The 25,906-nt window shown below is 37.1% G+C and overlaps 1 protein-coding gene and 1 pseudogene across 1 annotated transcript in view; one reads left to right on the top strand and one right to left on the bottom strand.

Annotated features, from left to right (window-relative positions):
* Positions 1–25,906, top strand: part of TENM1 (teneurin transmembrane protein 1) — an 862,693-nt gene that overhangs the window by 406,497 nt on the left and 430,290 nt on the right. The window lies entirely within an intron of this gene.
* Positions 8,271–8,674, bottom strand: LOC110125547 (large ribosomal subunit protein eL32 pseudogene; annotated as a pseudogene).

Below are 25,906 nucleotides of genomic sequence, written 5' to 3'. Positions count from 1 at the left end.
AGACAAGTGCTCAGGCCTGGTGCACTGGGAGGACCCAGAGGGATGGGGTGGAGAGGGAGGTGGGAGGGGGGACCGGGATGGGGAATACATGTAAATCCATGGCTAATTCAATGTATGACAAAAACCACTGCAATGCTGTAAAGTAATTAGCCTCCAACTAATAAAAATAAATGGGAAAAAAAATAAAATAAAATAAAATAAAATAAAAAAAAAAAAAAAAAAAAATAGAAACTACCACGTATAAAATAAATAAGCTACCAGGACATATTATATAGTGCAGGGGATATAGCAAATATTTTATAATAGTTTTAAATGGACTGTAATCTATAAAAATTTTGAATCACTATGGTTATACACCTGAAAGTAATATAATTTAAATCAACTACATCTTAATAAAAAATAAAAATATTCCTTTTTCATAATAGGTAGCACATGTATGTAGTAGATATTATAATGTTATAATGTTATTTTTAACAGTATCAAATTGCTGTTTTTGTATATGAAAAACAGTTCACTGTTAGCAATTTCTTATAGTTCAGCCTATATGCAGAGGTTATCCAGTAAAGATAGCTATCTTCCATTCCCCCCCAACCCAGTTTCTCTGAAATCAACCACTCCTAGATACTAGGTATTTCTCCAGAGATAATGTGTAAATATATAATCACATATGCAGATACATTCTCTCTTTGGACCCAAATGGGGACACTTACTGTTCTACACCTTGTGTTTTGCCACTTAACAGTATCTTAAAGATCTTTATTTTAAATAGGTGACAAGTTTCCAGTTGCACAAATGTACTATAATGTGTTTACCAACACTGCTTTCAGTTAATTTCATTCGTTTGCTATTATAACAACATACTGTATTTTTATGCATGTCATTTTATACATAAGAAGTACTAGAATTGCTGTTCTGAAATATCTGTGCATTTTTAATTTTGATAAATATTGACAATATTTGTCAAATATTGTTAAATTGTCATCAGTAGAAGTTAGATGAGTTTGGTTGTATCACCAATGCATGAGAGTGCCTCAAGCACTTGCAAACATAGGGTGTTATCAAACTTATTGGATTCTGCCAATCCGATAGACTCAAAATGCAATAATACTGTATTTTCATTTTGCATTTTACTTATGATTTATGAGAGGGGGAATTTTTCATATGTTCCAAGGTCATTGATATTTTATTGTCTATAAACCATATTATTTATCACCTTGGATTTTACATCTTTTATTATAGATTTTTCGGGCACTCTTTGTATAATTAAGGAAAAAGTGAAAGTGAAGTTGCTCAGTTGTGTCCTACTCTGCAACCCTATGGACTATAGCCTACCAGGCTCCTCGGTCCATGGGATTTTCCAGGCAAGAGTACTGGAGTGGGTTGCCATTTCCTTCTCCAGGGTATCTTCCCAACCCAGGGATCAAACCCTGGTCTCCTGCATTGTAGGCAGATGCTTTTACCATCTGAGCCACCAGGGAAGTCAGGAAACCAGTCATTTATTTGGGGTTTGATTTGCAAATACTCTTTCTATTTTATTTTCTTTTGTGTTTTTAATAGGGTGCATGTGTATGTGTGTCTGTGCATAATAGTTTTTTTTAAAAATGTTCTATGTAGTTTAAATACCCATACTAGGAAAAACAGGCTATGCTTACTAATCAAGAAATCTTTATTAATCTTACTAATCAATAAAGTTTCAAACTTGGCTGGCTCATTTTTGATGCAGTTGGGAAGGTTCTAGTGTTATGTTTTATTTTAATCAAAACTGCTTTTATCCTTTATTTTGAAATTTCTATTCTGGTATTTTAATTCTAAAAATGATTTTGTATAAGCATTCATTGTATGCTTGGAAAAGTGTGTCATATAAAGTGTATAAAAATATTTTTTTCTTGTTAACATAGTATATTCACATAGAAGTAAAAACAGAATAAAAAGAAACAAGAAAACCTTCCAGCATAATTTTTTTGTTCTGATCCTTGTTTCTGATTTGTGGAAACAAATTGGAAGCCTTTATTCAAGATAGTTTATAAAAAGTCATCAGATTTTTTTATTCTGATGCTATCGTTAATCTTAATGATCAAGTCATGACATTTGTTAGGTAGCTGTATGTATCTAAGCATGCGTGTTCAGTTGCATCCAAATCAACGCTTGGACTGTAGCCTGCCAGGCTCCTTTGTCCATGAGATTCTCCAGGCAAGAATACAGAAGTGGGTTGCCATTCCCTTTTCCAGGGGATCTTCCTAACCCAGGGATTGAACCTAGGTCTCTTACATTGCAGGCAGATTCTTTACCACTGAGATACCTGGGAAGCTATATGTATCTATAGGAATATAAAATAAGACCTTAGTATTAAGCACTGGTTGAGATCACCTGTGTCTTTTCATTCTGGCCAAACATTAATATTTTAAAAAGTCATTGATAATGTCACATTAAGTGCTTTCTTATTAGTAATATACCAAACCTATTTGATAACTGATAACAAATGATTTAAATGTTTGTTAATTATTAGCACAAATAATTTCATTTGTGTTCCAAAGCATTTTCTTAGTGTCAAGTTAAATCTCTGTCTAGTTTATGTCCATGATGTCACAAGTATCTCCTGTAACCACTGATTCCTTTATTCACTCCATATGATAATCTACATGACTTTATTGAGCACTTATTATACAGACACTGTTCTAAGGGTTGGAGATGCAGCTCCATTGAGGAGCATATATTCTGGCTTATTTAATGAAATTGCCTTTTTTTTTTAATCATCATTACACTCCAGTTCCACTCTCTATATAATACTGACTGTATTCCTCTCTTACCTCTTATTATCCTATCAGCTTCTGAAAAACAATTATGCTCTATTTTATCATGTAACTCATTTGATTTGAATTTCTACCTTATTCCATCCAAATTCTTCTTTGAGACTTTCAAGATTAGAAATATCAAATATTGTCTGTTACTTCCCTTTGTATCTATTTGAGATTATTTTCCTATGACTCCTCAACATATTTGCTCTTGCAGTGCTTGCTTCAGCGCAGCACACTTCAAAATCATTCTTCCTATTATTCATGTTGTTCTTCTCACTTTATCTGTTTTCTCCATCCTTCAAGGCTAGCATGTAGCTGAGTGAGAAATGCATATAATGACGGATTGGATTCTTGTCCCAGATCTTAGTAGCTCTGAATAACTGTGTGACCTTGAGCAAGTTAATGAGATAAAGCAGTTAGAATATTGCCTGGCACACAGAAGACACTATTTTTTTTCTCTCCAGTCTCACTCCACATAGTTTTCCTCGAAGACTTTACTGAAACACTTGTCTGAACTAAGCTCTCTTTCCTCTTAACTGCAAATATTGCCTATGTCACACAAACCAAGGCTATTTTATGATGATGTTATTTGTAATTTTTTCTCCCTAACTAGATTGTAAATGCCTTTTTTAAAAGATTTTTTTGATGTGGACCATTTTTAAAGTCTTTATTGAATTTGTTACAATATTGCTTCTGTTTTATGTTTTGGTTGTTTTTGGCTGCAAGGCATGTGGGATCTTAGCTCCCCAACCAGGAATCAAACCTGTACCCCCTGCATTGAAAGGCCAGTCCTAACCATTAGCTTGCTAGAGGTGTTCCTAAATTATAAACATCTTGAAGGGAAACTTTTCTCCTTGTGCATCCACTACCCCCTTCCCCAAAGCATGTGAGGTTATGAGGCATTCAGTATTTTGGTGGTTAGTTTATCTATATGTGAAAATAGGCTAGAAGTATCAAACTTTCTTCTATTGGTAAGATACAACCCTAGGAACATATATAATTTGAGGACCTTCTACTTCTTTTTTCATCCTGTTGTCCCTGCTAATATCTATTGGTTTACAGATGACTGGATACACAAATTTATCAGGAACCATTTCGAGATTCACAAAAATCTTTGTTATTCAAAATAATTTTTCAATACCTCTTAATTGGTTTTAGGATTATAGAGGGAAATGGAACAAAAGCTGTAGTGATTTAAAATATTGTAGGATAGAGGGACCAGTGAATTAACATATTTAATTATAGATTTTGAATGACTTCAAAGGAAACTCAGTTTTTTTCAAGGGATTAAGCCAGGAACTGGGCCCTTATTACAGGAGGCCACTTGGGCCTCCATTTAGCCAGTTTCTGGCACATTCGTTGACAGAAATAATTTAATGACTGTGAATAATCACCAAGTGTAGGAAATAAGGTCCTCTTTGAATCATAAAGCTTTTAAACATGAAAAATATTATGCATTTGTTTGAGAATGGTGAAATGTGTGAACTAATTTTGTATTGTCCTACCAATTATGAATGTGTTATTTCTGGCAAGCAGGTCTCTTTAAAATTGCATATACTCAGTTCCTTGCCAGGGAGGTGAGAGAAAAACATTGTCAGCGTCTTTATACCCAGCTGGGGCCAGGTGTTGCTCATTAACATGTAACTAGTGCAATTACTGCCAATTAATATTTTTTAAAACATTAAAGTTGATCAGAACAGTTATAGCACCTATAAAATTTTTAAAAATACATGCATCTTACTGCATAGGTCCATAGAAGGCATATAATATGTAATTTGTACTTTTATTTACACAGAGCATCAAGTTGCTATTCCTTTGCAGAATGTCATATATATGATTAGAATGGAAAGTAAAAAGTACATTGGCTGGTTACGGACCATAGTCAAATGGTGCAATTTTATTCTAGTTTACAATTGATTGTCAGCTTAGAGTGGCTTTTCCTTGAAAAATATTTATTCAGTTCCTACCATGTATAAGGAATTGCATTAAGTGCTAGGCATTCAGTGATAAACAAGACAGAAATTGTCTGTGCTCCATGGACTTTATAGTCTAGTTTGTCTCCGCAGATAAACACAGAGTAAACACACAAACAGATCAACACCACTATTAGCACTATGTGAAACAAGAGGGTGCCATTTGAAAACATTATGGAGTGGGGTAGACACAATTTGGATAGAGTTAGGGAACTACATGTGTATAAGCAACATTTTAGACACAATTTGGATAGAGTTAGGAAACCATATGTGAATAAATAACATTTTAGCTGAAATCCAAAATGTGAGCTGGTGATATCGCAGTGAAAAGAGTAAAGAAGAGGATGTTAGCAAGAGAGAACAGTGCTTAGGAAGACCTTGAAGCAGGAAAGAGTTTGATGTTGTCAAAGAACTGACAAAAAGGATGAATATGCACTTCAAGATAGTGGTTGCCTCTGGGGAACAAGGGAGCAGGATTGAATTTAACTGAGGTAAGAATGGGACTTCAAGAGTAACTGTGATGTTTTAATTCTTTAATAAGAGATGTGAAGCAAATATGATGAAAAGCTAACATTTGTTAATTTCCCCTGGTGGACTTATGGATGTTTGTTATATTACTGTCAGTACTTTTCTATGTTATTGAAACACCTCATCACCAAAGAGAAAAAGCTAATGAGAAGAGATGAAGTTGAAAATTTATTTCACTAGCATACACTGGGTTTAATTTGGTATAAGGTAGAGTCAAAACTTTTCATCTATTTTTGCCTCAATCTAGTCTTTAGAAAAATACTCTTTATGTGCTTGAGGTATTCAACATCCTTAGCTGCTACTTATACTTAAGCAAACTCTATTACTTGTAGATGACTTGTGATGTCAATAGATATAACATGGCAACAAGCACATCTTTCTGCTGTGCCCCACCCTTAAGGTCTGATAATTTGTTTTTTGTTTTTGTTTTATTTTTTGTCTGCACTGGGCCTTTGTTGCTGTGTGGTGACTTTTTCGTTTTCTTTTTTTTTTCATTTATTTTTATTAGTTGGAGGCTAATTGCAGTACTCTTTATTGTGGTGCTTGGGCTTCTCATTGCTGTGGCTTCTCAAGCTATGGGCTCTAGTCTGACAGGCTTCAGTATTGTGGCAAATGGGGGCTTAATTGCCTGGCCACACGTGGGATCTACCCAGACCCAGTATAGAATCCATGTCCCCTGCATTGACAGGCAGATTCTTAACTACTGGACAACCAGGGAAGTCCTCAATAATTTGTTTTTATAGATATAAGACCACTTGGAGTTAACACAGTAGGACTTAAACAGTGGGACTTTGTGCAGGTAACTAAATCCCTTTAATGAGAACAACTATTAATAAATAAGCCCATCCTACATCAATTGCTATTATCATCTAGCTAACTGTTATAGTGTGAAGACTTTAATTATATTCCCAGGGAAAAATAAGTCATGCCACCTTCTCTGAAAACTGCAATCAAGTAAATAAGGTGCCCTTGAAAGTAAGTTCTTAAATTGTGGTATTTTAAGCCCTATGCCTTATCAAGGTAATTTTATACCTAGATTGATAAATCTCTAAGAATACCTAGTGAATGAAAAAAAAAAGTTGGAGAGAAAAGCATTCTTATAAATTGTTTTGGGAAGCCTCCCCCAAAACTCTATGAGATGGAAAACCAGTCAGAAAATAATCATCTGGAGATTGCTCTTATTAATCTATTCATGTGACTGAGGACAGGGAGCCAGATACATCCAGTTTAGTCACATTAGGACTAAATTTCAGTTCAACAAATATTTGGTCATTACCATATATAAGGAACTTTATAGGCTGAAACTGAGTAAGAAAACTGAGTAAGATACAGCTTGAATACACAAGGAGTTTATGGTCTACTTGTGGAGGTGAAATACAAATTCTACTTTATTTAGGAATAGGAGTAAGAATGGGAGTGGGGGACATGCTAAGGTGGCCAGGGAATGGGAAATGACTCTATTTCTTTCAATTCCTAGATAAAATGGTTCCAGTTAGACTGATGCCCCTTATTCTTCTCGCATTTTCATGGAAGACAAGCTAGTAGAAATATAGAAATATTCATTGTAGTTTAAATGGCTGTTTTAAATACCAAAGTGAAATTAATGATGTAGGATTATCTTTCACAACCCAGGGAAACTGTATTTTTCTTCATAAAAAGTCCATTTATAACAATGAATGTCAAGGTCCCATAAGCATTAATATAAATCTTACAGTTGTGGTTTAAATAACTGAGATTGTATTTGGTACTCCAGAATATAGGGCTTTATGCATTATATTTCGTGAAGTTTCAAGCATAAATTTTATTCTGTTTGACCAAGTGTATCTTCTGTATTTAGTATAACAGTGAGCTCTTCCCAACAGAGCACAACATTCTTGACTAATGTTTGATGCTGGTCCCAAGACAGTGGTACTCAAGGTACTTGTCTTAGAAAGAAGAAAACAGAAAGATTATCTTATGCTTTAAGGTTGGGAAGACTTGATTTTATAAATTGACTTGGATGGAAAAGTGCATAAAGTATAATGCGAAGGTCATTGAGGTCTGTTGTGTGTTCCAAAATAGTGATCCCTGGTGGAAAGGCAGTGTAGTGCGTATTGCTATGTGCTGCAGAATGGAAATGTGTTATATCACCGTTCATAAGCAGGACCTGCTGAACTGAATAAGCACAGATGTACTTCAAATTAATATTTAATCTGATACCAGAAGCACTTAAAGGAGTTAGGGATATGAGTTCCTCATAAGAAATGACTTCTTTCTCACAGAGAGCAATTATGGTACCAGAAGATAACACAAATAAGATTCTTCTTAGGCTTAAATAGTAAATCTAGAAGTAATAGTGTATTGTTGTCTTAGTTTGAATTTTCTACAGACTTCTTTAAAGAATAAAAAGAATTATTTTTTAATGGCATGGCATGGATCAAAACTAAAGCTAATAAAGTGACTTTGATTAAGAGACTATCTCAGTCCTTGAGAGTAGATGAGAGTGACTTTTCATTGACATCATTAGAACATTATTAGAATAAAATTTAACCAGGTAACCCTTATTAATCTTTAAAAGGAAAGTGCCATAATCAGGTAACAATTCTAATTTATTTTTTTTGCTTTTTGAGGCCAACTTTAGAAAATAAACCCCCCAAATAACTTTGAGTCCAGAACCATCTCATGCCTTTCATTTCAAATTCAATTTTCTTCCAAGATTTTAGCATCTCATTACATATTAAGTTCTCAGAAACTACCATGTTATGTTAAAGTGACATTTCATATTTTTGATTGTAAAAGGAACAACTGAACCTACTATTTCAAATAGGAGGTTTAAAACAAAAGACATCTTGCAAATAGTATAGGTATTAACTGGAACACATTGTATGACACTGAAAAGCAGGCAATATTACACTTTACTGACTGTCATGTTTACTTTTATTTTTGCCAAGCTTTATGGTTTTATTAACACAAACAAAATGTGCACACAAGCTGTCTATTCCTTCTCTTCCCTGCACAACCTGGCATTGGTATTGACAATTCTGATGCCCAAGTGGGCTGCTCTGTCCACAAGGGTTTTGTGGTTCTTAAAGAGGACTTTGTGAGCAGTCTCAGCACAGTCAGATTTGTTGCACATCAGCAGCACTTCCAGCTCCCTGACATTGTGAACCAGAAAATTCCAGAAGCCTCTGGGCAGCATGTGGTTTGTTTCCTTGTTGCTCCTGTAACTGATGTTGGGCATCCAGACTTGGCCTTTGAATCTGCTGTGCACCCTGTTGTCAATGCCTTTGGTTTCCACCAGTTCCACTTAATTTTGACATATTCTTACTGGTGCTGGATGAACTTCTTGGTCCTCTTTTTGACAATCTTGGGCTTCACAGGGGGTCTGAGGGCAGCCATGATGCCAAGTAGGAGATGGCCACCACCTCCATAGGCAGCGCTGCCGGGTTTAAAGTATTAGCTCCTTCTGAAGGATAATTAGCTTTTATATGATCAAAATGACAAGTGCGTGTTGCATTGAGGTAACTTTTTAGATGATGGGTCGGTCTTATACATGGTGTCAGTGAGAAGCTATGTACATCTTTCTGTGTTAGAGGGGATAAAAAAAAAAGATGTTCCTTCCCAACCATTCATTAAATGATTATTGAAATGTACTATTTATTCATGTATTTGCTGAGCACCAACTATAGCCAGACCCTAGATGTACAACATTGAATAATGCTGCTTATGGAGTTTGTATTCTAGTGGGAAAAAGAGGGACACATCCAAAAAAAACAAGGAAAAAAATTTAAATTAAAGATATAAGTATTATGAAGGAAATAGACAAGATGTGATGAGGCAATGGTAGGGTAGGGAATCTTTCAAGCACAGGCATAGGACATGTGGTGGGAAGAGCTGACTCCATCTAGGGGCTGCTAGAAGACCAGTGTGCCCAAAACATAGTGGTTAGATGGAGAACAGTTCAACAGGAAACTGAAAGCTAAACACAGGTCAAGTCACAAGGTTTTAAAGGCTATGATGATGAGTTTAAACGTCTTCCTAACTGCAGTAGAAAGCCTCTGAAGGCTTTTAAGCAAGGGAAGGGAGTATCCAGGGCTGTTTATTGTTAAAGAAATAGATTGAAAGGGGTAAGATCGGAAGTGGGGGACTAGTAAGGAGATTATTGCAGTTATTCAGGTAAGAGATGATAGTAGCTTGGAATAGGAAACAGAGAGAAGTAGATAGGTTCAAGATATATTTCTGAAAGAAGTCAATAGAATTTGGTGATGAAGTGGGTGTCAAAGGTGTCTGGAAAAGTGAAATCTCTGATAACTCCATTTTCTTGTTTGAGCAACTGGGTACCTTGTGGTGTCACCTAGGTAAGAAGAGGGGAAGAGTGTAGTGAGATTAAGAGACTCAGTCGTTATATTTTAAGGGGACTTCCCTGGCAGTCCAGTGATTAAGACTCCAAGCTTCCACTGCAGGGGGCACAGGTTCAATCCGTGATTGCGGAACTAAGATTCTGCATGCTCTACAGTGCGGTCAAAAAATAAAACCAACCAGAGTTATATTTTAGAGATGTTAAATGCATATTTATGAGATACCAAAATTATGTCTTGAATTTTAGCTGGATACCCAAACTTAGGCTCCAGGAGCTCTTGAGTTATCCTTCAACTAACTGAGAGGAGTCAGCAAACAGCCACATTTAGAGTCATTATGTCTTGATGATAATCTCTGAATACCCACCCCTCTGGATTCAGGCATTGAAGACTCTTATCAAAATATCAGCACCACCTCCATGGTAGTTCATCATTCCAATTGCAGTCTCATGGCACTGACTTGAGAGAATGTGCCACAGGATGAATAAGTTTTGTTGGGATACATGAGAGTTTTTTTAAAGGGACTGAATTATAGTTTTATTTAAGAATGTATATTTGCCAGGGTGGAGAGGGAGGTGGGAGGGGGGATCAGGATGGGGAATATATGGAAATCCATGGCTGATTCATGTCAATGTATGGCAAAAACCACTGCAATATCATAAAGTAATTAGCCTCCAACTAATAAAAATAAATGGAAAAAAATAATAAATGTATCTTCTCTGGAAAAAAAAATGTATATTTGGGTGGGATTTCATAGCCAGAGTGGGAAGGGCCACTTGGGAAGAAAAGATGAAGCTGTAAAGAAAAGGGAGTTTTAAAGAAAGAGGGAAGAAAGTGCTCTAAATGAAACTTTCAGTCATTTCACAACTTTGCATAGAACCAACCTAGACAGCATATTAAAAAGCAGAGACATTACTTTGCCAACAAAGGTCCGTCTAGTCAAAGCTATGGTTTTTCCAATAGTCATGTATGGATGTGAGAGTTGGACCATAAAGAAGAGTGAGTGCCAAAGAATTGATGCTTTTGAACTGTGGTGTTGGAGAAGACTCCTTGAGAGTCCCTTGGACAGCAAGGAGATCAAACCAGTCAATCCTAAAGGAAATCAATCCTGAATATTCATTGGAAGGACTGATGAAGCTGAAGCTCCAATATTTTGGCCACCTGATAAGAAGAGCTGACTCATCTGGAAAAGACCCTGATGTTGGGAAGATTGAGGGCAGGAGGAGAAGGGGGTGACAGAGGATGAGATGGTTGGATGGCATCACTGACTCAATAGACATGAGTTTGAGCAAACTCCAGGAGATAGTGAAGGACAGGGAAGCCTGGCATGCTGCAGTCTTAGTGACTGAACAACAATAATACCTAGCTTCTAAATGTTTATATGTAAATTATTCCAAATTCCTCTTTATTAATAAGATTGCAAAATTTAGTGAGCATTTACCCTATGCCAGGCAGTTCTAAGTACATGAACTAACTCATTTAATTCTCTCCAGAAATCTACGGGTTATTTGTTAATTGACCACTTTTCCAGAGGAGGAAACTGGCCCAAAGAGGTTTAGTAATGCCTAAATTAACATAGATATTAAGTGATATTCTAGGATTAAAACCTTCATAGTCAGTGTCCAGAACCTCTGATCTTAACATTATACTATCCATTTAAGTTTACATGTAATATAAAATGTGATTGTAAGTAACCTTTTATCTCTCTATTAAGTCAGTCTTTCAACATGAGTGCCACTGATATCTTAATATTCATTGTTTTTTAAATTCTGTAAGCATCATAGATTCTATGGCATGGAAAATAATTGTGATGATGGTTCTGTAACATGATGGTGTCTGCTTCCTGGTCTACATATATTGTGACTTTTATTTTACTTTATTTTATTTTTGTTTTCTTCTCATAGCTCTTAGTTCTTTGCCCTTTAAAAACAGTGACAAGAGCAGTATTCACTGGTCGTGATAGAAACCAACACCCTACTCTCCAATACTGTTACACTGACCTTAATTTATTGATGAAGTCTGCCATCTCAAACTCTTTACCCATACTTCCTCCCAGGGGGAAGAAGATGATAAAATTACTTTCTTGCCTGGCACATTTAATTCCAGAAGCTTGTATCTAACTAGTATTGTGGTGAACAACTTCAACAGCTGTGCCAGATTCCAAGACATTTTACCCTGTAGAGCAAAATGAAGTTTGCTAGTTGGCTAATCTATATATTATAATATTTGTCTATTTAATGGGATAGTTTTAAGTTAGTTTAGCCATATAGTTCAACCCATGTTTAGAGCCCAGTCTATTTTCAAACTAACATTTAGGAAATGCCCAAGTGTAATGAAAAGCTTGATGGGGGTTTGTTTTTTGTTTGTTTGTTTGTTTGTTTGTTTTGTTTTGTTTTATTTTTTGACCGTGCTGCATGGCACTTGGGATCCTAGTTTCCATACCAGGGACACAACCCATGCCCTCTACATTGGAAGCGTGATTGGAATCTTAAATCACTGGACCACCTGGGAAGTCCCCTGAGATCTTTAAAACGCAGCAAAAATGATCTTTTGTTGAGTTTGAAGTTATATGTTAATGACTGGCTGTTTTTTAACCTCAGAATACTTAAAAACTCATTGAAACTTTGTTGTAATCTATTGATTTTCAACTTACTAATTTGAAAGTGTTTTGCATTTTTTAAATGGTTTTTAAAAACTCTTAAAGAAATATTTTTCCCCCTTATGCCTGGTTCCCATCTGTCCCTGTGCATATGGTCTTGCCCTTTTTCTTTTGCAAATACTTTCTCTTTTAACAAATATGTTCCCAATTTTTATAGAAAATATGAAACAATATTTGTTCTTATCCTGTGGCTGAGAAATGGCACAGATGTATGACTCTGAAAAGTTTTATTACTGAGGTCTGTTCCTTTGAACCTATAGATGAATCTTTGTAAAAATTATGAGAAATTTTTCCTCTCGATCGTCTTCAATAATACTTCAGTGGCAGGTCAGTTTAGAGGTAATTCCTCTGTCACCAACGTGTTTTTTCAAATGCCCTGACCAAATAATAGACAACAATCTATAAAACAAAGTGAACTACAGTTACTGGAAGGTTGCAGGTTATCAAGACTCTGGAAATCTACTTACAGAATACTCAGCACACAATTTTTTATTCAGCGTTGAATAGGAAAAGAAAATGCAAATTTTCTCAAAGGAAAAAAATATATAAGGAAAAGTGTTGAGGAAAGAAGGGAATATGGGATTTAGGGAGGTAGAAAATCAGATTACTTGGGTTATTGAAATGATTCAGCCTGGCAAGTTTCTAGAAATACTCTGTTTCCCTCTTGAGACAATTCAGTCCTCCCAAAGATATGTCAGGTATTTACCAGAGAGAGGAAATACTGTACTCTCTGAAAGAAAGAAAATACTTGCCTGGATCTGTCCTTCATAGGGAGGTTAACATTCCCCTGAAGGCTCATTATCACCTCTGGAGACACAGTGTGGGGTGTATGGGGGTCTAGGGGTATATTTTACAAACACACACTAAAATAAGATAGAGAAATAATGACTCTACTTATTGCTAGCTTCTAACTGAAGTGTGCCAATCCCATTGCTCTCATAATAGAGAAAATTAATATATCCTGTCAGGGCCACATGACATGAATAGTAAAATGCTGTGAAGTGACTGCAGATAGAAGAGTCAGGAAATCCACTTTGATCTACATTTTTGATGTTTGATAATTACACTTATTATCGGGTCCTTTATGCTCTTTTTCTTTGACACAAGATCCATTATCAGTGACAGCATGAGTGTGAGTATGGGTTTGATTTGAAAAACTACTTAAGATGAGGTAATGGAAAAAAAAGCTTTTTTTTTGTTCCACGCATATTAAGAGAATGGGAGAAAATTAAGTCTCATCATACAATGGCTCACTAGAATTATTTCTCTTTTATGTGTGGTATTGTTTAGGCACCTTATGAAGTTAGTTTCTTAGGAATTTGTTTCCTAATGAAATATTTTGTACATATAGACTGTGATTTGCTTTAATATTTTCATTCTCTGACAAAGCATTGAGTGAATAGATAAAGAAATGATGACCACAAAGAATAGGCCAGGTCATGTAGCCAAGCTTTGTAAGTTCAGAAATTATTCTAAGTAGAATTCAAAAGCAGATGTGGATAGGACTAAAAACAAAACACAAACTCATAGCTGGACAGATAATTGGCAAATTCATTAATTAAGATTCTTTCTGTATCTGTTAACTTACTTTAAATAACACAAATTACCTTCCTACAAGTCATTACTGGCAATTAATATGTGATAATGTATTTGAACTTTTCTGCTTGCCTATATTTCACAACAAGAGCCAAGGCTAATTTAGCATTTTAATGTGGAAACTTGAACATTAACATATTAGTATTCATCACAGTAGAAGTCTAGGTAAAATGCTGGTTCATTCATTTATTTCTTGTTTGTCTCTGTTACTAGCATCACCTACTGTTTGATCTTTGGTTGTAAGTATTATATGTATAAATAAAAAATGAGATAAAGAATACATATGACATCATTGACTCAATGGACATGAGTTTGAACAAACTCTGGGAGATGGTGAAGGACAGGGAAGCCTGGCGTGCTGCAGTCCATGGGGTCACAAAGAGTTGGACACAACTTAGCAACTGAACAACAACAACAATAATAGTAATACATAATTGAAGAATAAAATTATAAAACTCTTTCAGCCAAAACTAAATGCTATTCCTATAGTTTTGCTTTTGATTTGTTCTTTGCTGCATAGAAGAGAAAATAAACTTGTCTTTAATCAAGTTAAGTTATATTTAATTGGGGGCCACTAATAGTGATTACTCCTTGGAAGGACAGTTATGACCAACCTAGATAGCATATTAAAAAGCAGAGACATTACTTTGCCAACAAAGGTCCGTCTGGTCAAGGCTATGGTTTTTTGAGTGGTCATGTATGGATGTGAGAGTTGGACTGTGAAGAAAGCTGAGTGTCGAAAAATTGATGCTTTTGAACTGTGGTGTTGGAGAAGACTCTTGAGAGTCCCTTGGACTGCAAGGAGATCCAACCAGTCCATCCTAAAGGAGATCAGTCCTGGGTGTTCATTGGAAGGACTGATGCTGAAGCTGAAACTCCAGTACTTTGGCCACCTCATGAGAAGAGTTGACTCATTGGAAAAGACCCTGATGCTGGGAGGGATTGGGGGCAGGAGGAGAAGGGGACGACAGAGGATGAGATGGCTGGATGGCATCACCGACTCGATGGACATGGGTTTGGGTAAACTCCGGGAGTTGGTGATGGACAGGGAGGCCTGGCGTGCTGCGATTCATGGGGTCGCAAAGAGTTGGACACAACTGAGCAACTGAACTGAACTGAACTGAATGGTGATAGTCTTTAATGTTCCTCTTTTCCATTAACTATTCTTTTTTCAGATATGTTCTCAATAAAAACTCCCTGGAAAAGTATTATTCCTCACAGCTTTTGGGGAAAATGACATTGTATTTGGAAATGGTTTATGAAGTAGCGTTTTGTAGTCCCAGACTTTCTCTGAGTGACTATCCACTGATCTGATGAAAGCATTTTATAAAGTGTAAAACACCCTGCAGTTGTCACCAAGTGTCAGGAAAGGTAGAACATGAGAAGATATGACAAAGTATAACCACAGACTTTCCAAATGAAAGCCTTAGCCAAATTTGCACTATATTTGTGCTACCTTAAAATTGCCACTCTACTTGTTCCTATTCAAGTGTGTGTATGTTTAGATTCCAGATTCTTATTTCATTGTTTTCTGGATTTGTGTAAATCATTTAGTATATCTTTAGGGGACTGGGAGGAGGTTTAAAGTAGTTTTGATTAGAAATTTGTGAAATCATATTAAAAACTTGTGGGGAAGGAAAAATAATTTTCCCACTACCCTTCTAGTTTCTTGGCTGAGACCCCCCATAATACAAGACAGATCAACAGGAGAAAAATGAACAAAAGTTCAATAATATGCATCAGTCACTCAGTTGTGTCCAACTCTTTGCGATCCCGTGGACTGCAGCACACCAGGCTTCCCTGTCCATCACCAACTCCCGGAGCCTGCTCAAACTCATGTCCATTGAGTCGGTGATGCCATCCAACAATCTCATCCTCTGTTGTCCCCTTCTCCTCCTGCCTTCAGTATTTCCCAGCATCAGGGAAATAATATGAATACCTTGGAAGATAACCAAGAAAAGTGAGTAACCCCCCCCCAAATGGCCCAAACTATCAGCTTAAATAAATACCTTCTCCAATTAAAGACTAGAAGATGTTAGTGGGGTTGGGGAGGGTGGCAGTTATGACAGGTGACCAGGAAATGCACAGTAGTCTAGAGTAAGACTGTTATGCAGATTTAAATCATTACCTTCACCATTGATAAAAGAATTTCTAGAAATTTACAGTCATCCTTCCTGCCTCATCCAGAGTGGGAGATACCTCTACAAGTGGAGATTTTCCACATAAATGTAAGTATCTCTTACAAAAGGATAACTTCTACCTGGTTTAAACTTCTCTAGTGTAGTTGGATGCTGTTATTTGAATGTGATCTCCAGGGAAAAGAGAGAGCCTATTGAGAAGTGCTGAGCCTCCAATACCATTTTAATAGAGGCCAACCCTGGTACTGAACTATGAATATCCATCTATATCAAGAGGATTACTAAAGGCAGGGCCTGAAGTCAAAGGATTAAAAGAAATTGGAAAGAAGACCTAAACAAACAATCTGATCTCAAATCTGCTTATAGTCAATAACATCAAGATTTACAAGAGGATAAGTTTTCCCAAAGTTTGTAAAATCCTTTAAGTTAATTAATTCCATATGATGAAAGTATACACAAAATGTTTATAGAGAGACATGAATTGTTAGTAAGATTATACTTCCCAGACAGTTTCAAAGAATATTAATTTCGATGCCTGATCAATACCGTTAGCTGATGACCTCAGATATTTCCGAGATTGCAACTAATATGTATCTGCTTTTGTATAGAAGTGTTAACAATTAGCACTGTGATGAAATTCTGTGTAACATTTTAAAATTGAAAGTTGTGTTGGGTGAGCAATAACATGTTTGTTTAAATGATAGAGTAGGGTATTGAATGAAATTACTAATGTTTTCAATGAACACTAAGAAGAAAGTATAGAATTTCTGTGATTATAGAACTATTGTTGTTTAGTTGCTAAGTTGTGTTTAACTCTTTGCGACCCCATGGACTGTAACCCACCAGGCTCCTCTGTCCATGGGATTCTCCAGGCAAGAATGCTGGAGTGGGTTGCCATGTCCTCCTCCAGGGGATTTTCCAGACCCAGGGATTGAACTCATGTCTCCTGCATTGGAAGGTGGATTCTTTACTGTTGAGCCACCAGGGAAGCCTCTATAGAACTACTAACCTCTTTCAATTTGAGATTTTTGTGTCACATTTTCATAGTGAGTTGCATTAGTTCTTAAGAATAGAAAATCATTTCTCCATATTTGCTTTGAGTTGTTGTTACACCATGTTCATTCCTTTGCTTTGTCTTTCTGACTTGATTTTTGCATTATTATGGATAAGAAGAGGAAGGGCTAGCATTGTATAATAACTTGCTTTGTCTATACAAATAGTAGCTAAAATGAAAAACTAGCAAGTTGTTTAACCATGGTAATACTGCATTTCATATTAAAAGTCAGCTATAGGAGCACCAGGCTTCCACCAGTTTTTCATTTCTGTTTTGTAACAATTATATATATTTATGTGTGTGTGTATATATATATATATATACACATATATATATATTCTTGTATAAATATCAGCTGCTTCTGACTTCAAAAATTCAGAGTTAAGGTAGAGAGCTCTATAGAGCAGTTTTCTTTCCTTGCTTCTAAATAAGATGATAACATAATGAATATAGATTATGCTTTATAGTAAACATTCTTGCAATGTACATTTTCCAGCTTTACCTGGAAATGCCCCAGCACATTTAAATATATGTATATTATTTTTTTATATTCAAGAGTAACATTGGTCTATTACACTAATAATATAATACATGAGCTATATATAGTTTCTACTTGAGATAAATGTATTTTTAGTATGAAGCTCCTATAAGATGTTCCAAATATTCCTGGACTAGAGTAGACATAGTTGAGCAAGATACAATATCTACGAATAATATGAACTTTAACATATTTGGATTTTTTTTTCGGGTAATGACAAGATAGGGTCATTATACAGAGAGACTGGATTGCAGATCTGGGCCTCCTGGGGAGGCACTATCCTGTATCGCTTGTTGTTGTTCAGTTACTCTGTCGTGTCTGACTCTTTGCACCCCTACTGTACTACCCACACGCCAGGCTCCCCTGTCCTTCACTGTCTCCCAGAGTTTGCTCACTATCTGATACCACTATGAGATACAGCTTACCACGATCTTTTACCTGAAGTCTATTTTAGTTTTTTACAGCATCTAGAGTTATTTGGCCAGCAGGAGTTCTGCCTTTCCTTAACCAAACTCATAAGATACTGATGTATAAAACCGGTAGGTACATTGATCTTTTTAAAACACGAAATATAGCTATTAAAATATTCTTGTCAGTCATCCAAGCATTAATTTCCTTTGGGAAGCTGCATGGGAAATAAAATGATAACCTGAAGGCTTATGTAGGGGTAGAAAAAATTTTCCTTCTTCCCTTCTAGGTTCTTTGGCTGGTCTAATAATTATATTGGCCCAAGATAGATTACCAGGAGGAAAACAAATTTCATATATAGAGGAGCCCATTAAAATACTCAGATACCATCTTGAGCTATGGAGAAGGGGTAGAGATTTAGGACCTCAGAGGGAAGGAAAACAGTTCACAGGAAGATGAGAAGAACAAATGTTTGGCAAACAAATGTTTGCCTTGCCATACAGATAAGTCTTGTGATGTAAAATGTTCTCTCTGGTAGTAGTTTTTTCCAGACCAGGTCTCCTATATCAGTTCTCCTAGGCAATTAGTTGTTTTGTAGTTGTTTGGCCCCTAAGTCGTGTCTGATTCTTTGCGACCCCCAGCCTGCCAGGCTTCTCTCTCCGTGGGATTCTCCAGGCAAGGATACTGGAGTTGTTTGCCGGGGTTCAGCCTCAGCAGGATCCAGGGGTGCCCTCAGGATGGACGGTGTCAGCAAGAGAGAGAGAGAGAGACCAGACTGGGGGTGTGCAGCAGAGTCTGGCAAATCTTTATTTTTTTTACTGTAGCTTTTATATTCTTAGTTAGTACATTTTTTTTTTTGGGGGGGGGGTTATTTTTTTTTTTCCATTTATTTTTATTAGTTGGAGGCTAATTACTTTACATCATTACAGTAGTTTTTGTACATTTTTAAGGGGAAGATAGTTTAATATTACATTGGCTTATCCTTCATGAAACCAGGGTGTTTTCTGCATACTTCTTTGTGAGAGTCTTGTACATTATCTTCTGGCCTTGGGGCCTATTGACATTTTATGACCTAGGTGAATGCAAAGCTGTTTTCCGTAATCTATTCTTTAATGAACACAAAGGTCAGTCCTTTTGCAGAAGTTATCAGTTAAATTTAAATAAAAGGTTTACCACACAAAGACTCTGCAGCTCCAGTGAGGCAGCCCCTGTTTAGCATTCCTGGTTAAAATTAATAGTTCTAAATTCTTATTTTTCTAAATCTTCAACCATAACCACTTTTAGAACAATATTTTTATGTTCTCTAATAGGGCTTCCTCACCCCCAAAGGGCTCTGTGCCTATTAGGGCCTTTTGTGTGATCAGGTTCTTTATGCTGTTTATGATTAAGGTGTTGTGAGCAGTCATGTGCATTAGTACGCATTTGCCAAGCAGGCTAGAATGCCAGCAAAGGGGTCTAAATTGAAACACTCCTTTCATCCTGGATAATCTTATAGGATACCGCCGTCCAGGGGACATATTGATTAAAGTTCTAAGTTGATTCTGTTTGGTTATGTTCCCCTAAAGAATTTTGATTTTCTCGTTCCATTTTATTTCTCATAAGCAATTCTTTTTTTTTTTTTTTTGTACTCAGTCAACAAACTCTGCCTCTTCGGTTGCAACTCAAATCTCAGTTCAGTCCCTTTATTCTCAGCTGGAGTCTGCCCTACACATGCATGGTTCCAGCATCAGCCAGAGATTGGGGCGAAGTTTATATGAATAATGTGGATTGCAGCCTCTCTATATATTTGTCTCCTTTTGGAAGTTCCTTCTTTACTTTTCAGTGACTGTCATTGCCTGAACTCTGTCTTCTGATCCTTTAACTCATACTGAGAGTTATGTGTCAAGGTTTTTACCACTTCATGCAGCTCTGACCATTCCCTACACTCAATTAAAAAAAAAATTAAAATGGAAACTCACTCACACCTCTTCTTCCAAGTTTTCATTCCCCACCAGAAACTGCTTGCTTTTGTTTACTCCCCAGTGCCTACGGTCATTGGTTTGTTTGTTTGGCTTTTTTTAATTGAACTTTGTCCAGTGAATATTATCTGCAGGAGGGCAAGGCAAAGTAGAAGTTTACTCAGCTGTAAGGTTCTCATTTGGGCTTCCCTGGTGGCTCAGATGGTAAAGAATCTGCCTGCAATGCAGGACTCTCATAAGATACTTTGAACAGTTTAATTTGCTAAATAAACCTAGTAATACCAATTCTGCCTGTTTCTTCAGTGACTACTGTGTATAAGAGCATGTGCTGATTGCTGGGGTTTATACAAATGAATGAGATTCAATTGTGTCTCAAGATGATAACAATCTAGTTTTGAAAATAGACATATGAAGAGCCAAAATGTATTTCAATTTAGAGATAGTTAATGCTAATGCTACAGAATTGTTTAATGTGTTATGGGAGTGCCAATGGGAAGGCAGTTGATTATGACAAAGAGGAACAGAGAAAGATGTCTTAGAGATGATGACATATGAACCAGATCATGAATGATAAGAAGAATTTCAACTATTAGACAGAAGAAAGAGAATGGATTCTAAAGTGAAGGAACAGCATGGATGTTGGCTTGAATGTACTCTCTTACCTTCTGAGAATGCCAAGTAATTCATTGTGGTTTAACAGAAAGTATGGTATATGACCATGGGAGGGTAAGAGTTAAGGAATTAAAATAGAATGAGACTGATAGAGTGATTCACATTTAGATTATGAAGGGCCTGAAAAAAGTGAAAGTGTTAGTTGCTCAGTGGTGTCTGACTCTTTGTGACCCCGTGGACTGCAGCCCACCAGGCTCCTCTATCCATGGGGTTTTCCAGGCAAGAGTACTGGAGAGGGTTGCCATTTCCTTCTCCAGGGGGTCTTCTCTAACCCAGGGATCGAACCTGGGTCTCCTGCATTGCAGGCAAATTCTTTACCAGTGAGCCAGCAGGGAAACCCCCATGAAGTACCTAGTACATGTCATTCTAAGGATTTTGCAGAGGGTATGATAGCCAGTGGGTGAAAGATTTTGACCAGAAGAACAGCATGGTGTGTTAGTTACGATAATACCAGCTTCTGTTACAAACTAATCTAAAAATGTACAATGACTCAAAAATAGTAATTTATTTCTTGTTCATCTAAATGCAACCTGATAATTCCTCATTTGTAGGCAATTTCCCCAGGTTTGACTCAGGTCCCAGGCTCTTTCCACTCTGTGGCTCCACATTCTTCTCCATGTGGCTTGAAAAGTTACCATGTTTGTCTATGTTAAACTAGAGGAAGGGAGAGGAGCAAATAAGATCATGAATAGGGGTTTCTTATGGATCAGACCTGGAAACAGTACTCAACACTTGTTTTCTAGACTCAGTCATATATCTGTATGTTAGTCATTCGGTCGTGTCTGACTCTGCAATCCCATGAATTGTAGCCCACCAGGCTCCTCTGGCCATGGAATTCTCCAGGCAAGAATACTGGAGTGGGTTGCTATTTCCTCCTCCAGGGTCATATATCTAGACCTATCTGTAAGAAAGGCTGAAAAATGTGATCTAACTGTGTTCCTTAGAAGATGGAAAAGATGGTGAACAGCCAGGTAGTCTATGTCCTGATTCAGTTTTTAGAAAGCATATTCTCCTGGCATTGTTACTGCTGGATTGGGGAGGCTGCGGATACTAAAGGCAGGCTGTTGTAATATTTCAGAGGAGACATAATAAGTCCCCTCAGGCAATGCCTAAAGCATTTGCTGCAGGGGTAAAACAGGGATAGATTGCAGAGGCAGGATTGGGTGACTGAGATTTGGGGGGTGGGAAGGTTGGTGACATGATCAACAAGATGAACGATGAATTCTCTATTTCATGTCACTAATGCCCATCCAAAAGTAAAAGGTTGCTTTCTTTGACTCATAACTATTGAGTGCTTAATTGATCGGTGCCCTTTACTAAGAAGTATAGACACATAGGGGATTTCCCCAGTGGCTCAGTGGTAAAGAATCTGCTTGCAATGCAGGAGACGCGAGTTCGATCCCTGGGTTGGGAAGATCCCCTGGAGGAAGGCCTGGCAACTCACTCCAGTATTCTTGCCTAGAAATTCCCATGGACAGAGGAGCCTGGCAGACTACAGTCCATAGGGTTGCAAGAGTCAGACACAACTGAAGCAACTGAGTGTCCACACACACATACACACACACACAGAAGTAGGCAACTATTTGATAGTAGAAATATTTGATAAAGCCCTTGCCTTCAAGGAGTTTCTCATTTATCTGGGAAGAGAGAACATACCAACAGAAGAATTTGATTTTTTGTGTTTCTGTAACATAGATGAATTCATAGCAAACTGAACCCAAAGTGCTAGAGATATGCAAGGGAGAGTTATGATCAGGGGTGCTTGGGATCATTTGAACTAAGTTTGGGGTTTAGCTTTTATTCCTTCATTTAACAAGCCTGTATTAAATGTATGGTGTGCTTGACAGCCATAGTGTCTGGCTCATAAAACGTTCAATTAATATTTTTATTGAATTAAATATTAGCTAATTAATGAGACAAATAAAACACAATTCTTGCTTTTGCAGAACTATCTGAAATAAGTAATATGTTCAATAGGTTTAACATATAGGTAAATCAACTTGTGCAATAAAGTGTAACATGGGCTAGGATAGAATGGTCCCATCAAGGCACAAAGGAAGGAGTGTTCAGGAAAGTGTTTGTAAAGGAGGAAACCCTTGAGTTTGTCTTGAAATAAGAGTGCAGGTGAACACACAAACCAAAGATAAAAGATGAGAGAAGAGATGTCTTTTCAGTTCAGAGGCAAAGAAGGAAAAGTAAGTAGACACAAGGTGTAGTGTTACTGGAGGGTGAGGACTGGGTTGTGTTAATATCTGTACCCCCTTGCCTACCATAGTCCTTAGCCCTTCACAGATGCTTAGAAATGCTGCATTCTATCCCTGTATGCATTTCCACAGTCCTTGCTAGAACGTTTAGTTTACTCCTCTCTAACTTCAGACATGAAAGAAAGTAATTAACAGAGGTGGTAAAATAATGATTTTTCCATCAGTAGTTGAAGGCTCTGCTTGTCCCTACTGGTGACCTCACTTTGCATTCCCCGAAGGCTACAAAGTCATTTGCAGGTATATGTGGTTGCTTTAAATCACAGTTGCAAGCCATCACTGATGTAAGCCATCTGGGTCCCAATTTCTGTTCAAAGGGAGATGCCTAACTGAAATAATAGTGTCACCAAATACCATCTTGAATTCAAAATCAGATTGAGGCAACAAATAAATTTTTATGTGATGTGAATCACCAACGGTTTGAGTTTCTCTTACTGTAGCAGAACTATATTTCTTAAAAGCTAACAACCATATTTTCTGAGTGAAATTTACTGTTTGAAGTATGTAAGTATACTGTGCTCCTTGAAGGACAATAATTTTAACCTGAAATATTTCAGAATAGGATAATAAGTTAAGAAATGAGCACTTGGGCAAGGAGTTTGGAAATGTAATTTTATTTCATTGGAATTTTGGTATCTATCCTCGTTTGTGTGTTTATGCATAAAATAAATATCTATCGTAGCTTAGACCTTATAGTTTAATTTTCCATGAGCTCATTTCCTACTCTGCATGAGCAGAATTGATACTGTTTTAAAATGAAGCATGCCTAAAGCTTCATTGGTGTTTTCCTACTACTAAATAACTTACATTAATAAAAATAGAATAAGGTGAAAAACAGTTGATGTCAGACAGACTCAAGTTCAGTTCCCAAGTTTGCCACTTAACAAACAAGGTAGCCTTTCTGAGCCTTGCTTTCTTCATCTGTGTTCATTTGGGCTGCTATATCAGAATTCCATGGACTGGGTGGCTTATAAACAACAGAAATTTATTTCTCATAGTTTCAGGAGGCTGGGAAGTCCAAGATCAAGAAAGCAGCAGGACCAGTGTCTGGTGAGAACACATTTCCTGATTCCATTCACAAGGGCTCTGTTCATGACCTAAGCACCCCTCAAAGACACTACCTGCCAATACAGTCACACTGGGGATTAGGTCTCAACATATGAATTTTGAGGGGACCGAACATTCTTTCTATATAGCAGTTTGTAAGTAAGAGCTACCCTCTTGCAGGGTTTTTTGAGACTTAGAGATTATGTTGTAGAAATGACCAAGTTTGACATGTTTAAAGATTGCAAACTTCTATTGCCACCAATGTTGTTGTCTGCATCTTTCAATTAAATGCATTCTTTCTGGGGGAGGAGGAAAGTGTGTTTGGAGCAGCCCTCTGCATATAACACTTTTAATACTTTTCCTCCTTTGCAGCAGAATACTGTGTGCAATGCCAGCATATACAACCCCAGTCTATACCATAAGAGTGAAAATGAAGCCTTCAAAGCTCCAACTTCCATCCGAGTCCCTCAGACATGTTCCTGAAACACAATTGGAAAACCATTCCTTCAGTGGCACGCATTAAAAGGACTGGGGAAACTTAAGACATAGCATTAAGAACAACAGCTTTCCCAGGTGGCACAGTGTTAAAGACTCTGCCTGCCAATGCAGGAGACTCAAGAGATGCAAGTTCAATCCCTGGGTTGGGAAGATTCTCTGGAGGAGGAAATGGCAACCCACTCCAATATTCTTGCCTGGGAAATCCCATGGACAGAGGAGCCTGGTGGGCTACAGTCCATGGGTTGCTAAGAGTCAGACACAACTGAGCGACTGAGCATGCACACGCACAGGAATGATGGCAAGATGATTAGGAAAATGCGGTATAGTTTCTGGCAGTTCTCTGTGTAAAATATTTATTCTATGATTGGTATGATAAAATCACTGCAGTGGGGACCTACCTACAACAAAATTGTGCACTTTGCTTTTCAAAAAGAAACAAATGGAAATGGATATCCTTTGAAGAGAGAAGTATAAACTTTCCATAGTTTTCTTTCTTGCAGTCTTGCCAAGGAGGTTCGCTACAACCTGTGCCCACAATTATTAGAGGAAAGGACTAATTCCCTCAGTAATATAAGGCTACTACTGAACCAAATGTTCTTTTGTTTTTATTTTTTTTCTTTCTTTTTTTTCCATTTATTTTTATTAGTTGGAGGCTAATTACTTTACAGTATTGTAGTGGTTTTTGCCATACATTGACATGAATCAGCCATGGATTTACATGTGTTCCCCATCCCGATCCCCCCTCCCACCTCCCTCCCCATCCCATCCCTCTGGGTCTTCCCAGTGCACCAGCCCTGAGCACTTGTCTCATGCATCCAGCCTGGGCTGGTGATTTGTTTTTATTTTTAATCTGAATATAAGCAGCAGCCCTTCCTCGAGATACTTCATTACAATCCATTAGAAAATGACTGTAAAATATGGGTTGTTAGAATAACACTCTCTACAGTCATTTCCCAGAAAACTTTCAATAAATCTGTAGATTTTCAGTATCCTCAATGATCCGTAGTGTCCCCAGTGTGGATTGTTACTCCCTGGGGTGGCGCACTCGTGTGTAGCATGCGGTCTCCAGACTGTTATACAGCGACCCTGCCAATATCCACATTTTTTAACGAAGATGAACTGTTTGGGTAATTTTCAATGGCAGCTAATTAAAAGTAGAATTTTCACTTTAAAATTTTTACAAAATCTTTAGGAATTGCATTCAAATAAAGCTACAGTTACATAGACTGTATTGCAGCTACATAGATTCTTGAATTTCAAGGGCTTCTCTGTAGGTAGATAGAAGAGCAGAAATGCAGCTGTCAACAAAATTATAAGCAGATTAGGTACTATCTATGAATTTAAATGTAAAATTTGTAATAATCTTCCTGGAGGTGATTGAGCTGCATATAATTTACTCACATTGACAGATGAAACTCCTTCTTTTACTTGTTTATGACTTAAA

Source organism: Odocoileus virginianus, unplaced genomic scaffold, assembly GCF_023699985.2.
Source record: "Odocoileus virginianus isolate 20LAN1187 ecotype Illinois unplaced genomic scaffold, Ovbor_1.2 Unplaced_Scaffold_2, whole genome shotgun sequence".
Classification (NCBI taxonomy): Eukaryota; Metazoa; Chordata; class Mammalia; order Artiodactyla; family Cervidae; genus Odocoileus; species Odocoileus virginianus.
The sequence above is the reverse complement of the archived record's forward strand: the minus strand, read 5'-3'. Positions and strand labels throughout refer to the sequence as shown.